Consider the following 2,871-nt stretch of genomic DNA (forward strand, 5'->3'; position numbering starts at 1 on the left):
CCGTTTGCCAGGAGCGGCGGCGGTGTCAGGAAGGACGCCGCGGGCGGCCCCGTGTGATGTTGAAGACGCCGTGGCCATCGGGCCCTTGTGTCGTTGCTGCCGCGCCCAACTCGGCCCCGATGTGGGTACCGGTCGTCGCAGGCGGTTGTTGACTCAACACCGGCGCGTGGTGCGGTCCGCCCTCCGAGCGTGATGGTGGTGGCGGTGGAGGTGCGAGCTGCAGGGCCGCCACTGACTTGGTCAGATCGACGACGCGCCACTCGAGATCCGGGCGCCACGCCATGATATCTTCGACCTTGGCGTTGGAGGCTTGGATCGCGGTGGTGTGCTCCTTGAGAGTGGTCTCCAGGCGCTCCAGGAACGACTGCACGGACGGATCCATGGCCACGAGTTGAGATCGCGCCTGGCGCAGGGCTCTCGTCTCCACGAATTGGGCCAGATCGACGCGGAGGAAGGGAGTGGGGTTGGTCTCTGATACCAGATGTTAGGGTCACCCTAATATAACTCTCGATCTATTGCACAACTCACGAATTCGAGTCTTAAGTGTGATTACAGTAGCTGATACAAGAATTGGTGAGAGAGGATCGGGGGAGAAGGAAGAACAATGCCGCCGCCGTTGTGATCCACTGGATGCCCTAGTCTCCGAGTGACGCGCCTTTAAGTAGCCGGTTGGGAGGTTGGCTCACTGAGCCCACTGTGGCCCAGTGTTGTTTGGGTTGGGCTTCCGGGTCTTGGTGGGTCGAGAGGCAGCGATGGGGTCACTGCCGTGTGGGTCCTTGCTGTCAGTGACTGGTGCAGGGTTAGCCAGAGTAGGGATGCTGACATAGTGGATGTGTCGATGACCCGCATTCACACCGGTTCGCCACTAGTGCTGAACTCGCTCTTCCCTTTCCCGTTTCCTTTGTTGTTATGTTGGGTCAGAACTTTTTTTCCAAGACGGAATGGGCTACAACTAATGTATTTCGGCTATGCAAGTAATGAAAAGGGCAGTGATAGGGGCCGGTCACTGCGCGACCATCCGATTGGGAGTCCCTTCACCGTGCGATCTGTTCCTTTCTTTCCCCAAATATCACTTTCGCCATCTAAAAAAAAACAAAAACAGGCTCCATGCGCAGCGTGTCTGCCCGCCTCCGGCGTCTTCGGCCATCCTTCTCGGTCCACCTCCTCGCCTCTGCCGTCCCCGGCCGCCCTCGCATCCCCGACTGATCACCGTAGCTTGCCGCGGCCATGGCTGGAAGCATCTGTGTTGCGGGTTTGCAACAAATTTTTGGCCGGTTGTAGCCACCTTCTCACCCCCCATGGCTCGTCGTCTTTGCCGGTTGCATCTTGCTGCCGAAAAAAACCCGATGCAACTCCCATCTGTTGGTCCCCATCGCTGTTGAAGCAAAAAAGGCGCCGGTCGCAGCTATCCTCATTGCCGGTTCCAGCAAAAGGCCGACAATGCATCTCCCCATCATGCAGCTACAATCCCTGGTTTGTAGCAAAAAAATACATGGGTTCCAGCAAAACAAAAAACGGTAGTAGCAATACATTGAGAAACAAAATGGACGCGGTCACCAACAAAAAATCAAAAACTTTGATGGTAGCAAAAAGTCAAACTCGTTCCAGCAAAACAAGACGCCAGTGGTAGCAAAACTTACACATTTGGGCGCTGGTTCCAGCAAATCAAAACGCCGGTGGTAGCAAAAAAAAGTGCTGGTTCCAGCAAAGAAAAACGGCGGTCACCACGATGGTAGCATTGCCGGTCGTGGTTCACCCACCCCGTCGCCCTGCCGTTTGCAACTCCCGGTGTGGCCGCTTGCAGCTCCCGCGTAGCCGGATGTAGCTTTTCCATCCACCAGTTGCAGCTCCTAGTGTACTTCCTCCCTCTATCCCCGCCGTCCCGTGGGTCATCTCTGGTCTCTGTGGCAACAGGGGGCGTCAAGCAGCAGGAAGGGGAAAGGCTGATGAGCTATACAAGATAAAAAGGAGAAAATCTCATGGGAGAGGGCCGAAAAGACGAGCAGATGGGGGTCCGCTGGTGGCAGCCTCGCCGGAGAAGCCACGGAGCTCGCCGAAGCCAGGACGCAGAAAGAGACAGAGAGGTTGCGGAGATGGGGATGAGGGCAAGAGGATAAGATGCGTATATGATACGATGGGTGTGGACCGTGGAGTAGAGGATAAAAAAAGAAGTCTGCGTGTAGGCACTTGTGCTGCGTGGCGCGTCTGCGTGGTCGAGCGACTGGCCGAGCGTTCGGCCGGTCAGCTGGTAGCAAACGTTTCCATGATGAAAAGGGGCGATACGCGGTTCAGAAAAAAAATATAATCCTTAAAAATATACTCCTAGTTATTTGACTCCCTAAAATGCAGCCACTCGGACCAAATATAGTCGGCACGCATGGCTGCGAACTATATTTGCTCAACCACCTGGTTGCACCCACCTGAACTTGCCGTCGCCACAATCGCTCGGATGATAAGAGACTCGTAGTTCTTCTAAACGCAGGTAATTAACTTGGAAGAAATTTATGTTATTCATATTTAGGAGAATGAAGAGCCACTGATGATTCATGTGAATTGTTTGAAACCGGCCTATTCATGTTAGTCGGGAGAGCAACTCGTATGTGGCAACTTAAAAAAGTCTCAACAAAAATGTACAACAATGACTCGGAACTGCCCATTTGCGGTGCACAAGTACTACTAAAATATATAGAGCTACATGTTATCAACTTTTCATCATCGGCCGTCAATATATAGCCAAGTCGAACAACGACTAATAGAAATATATTACAAAACAATTACAAGTTGACCTCACAAAATATTATGGATCTTATGTCGTACCCAAAAATGTTTGCCCAACTTTCACACTTAGCTAGGAATTCAACTTATACCTAG

At 52.8% G+C, this 2,871-nt stretch overlaps 1 long non-coding RNA gene across 1 annotated transcript; it reads right to left on the bottom strand.

Annotated features, from left to right (window-relative positions):
• Positions 1–942: 942 nt before the first annotated feature.
• LOC119268439 lies at positions 943–2,204 on the bottom strand. Its single transcript, XR_005133188.1, has 2 exons — positions 1,641–2,204; positions 943–1,470 (listed from the first exon to the last, which is right to left on the bottom strand). It is a non-coding gene; the product is annotated as an uncharacterized LOC119268439 (long non-coding RNA).
• Positions 2,205–2,871: the final 667 nt, after the last annotated feature.

Source organism: Triticum dicoccoides, chromosome 3A, assembly GCF_002162155.2.
Source record: "Triticum dicoccoides isolate Atlit2015 ecotype Zavitan chromosome 3A, WEW_v2.0, whole genome shotgun sequence".
NCBI lineage: Eukaryota > Viridiplantae > Streptophyta > Magnoliopsida > Poales > Poaceae > Triticum > Triticum dicoccoides.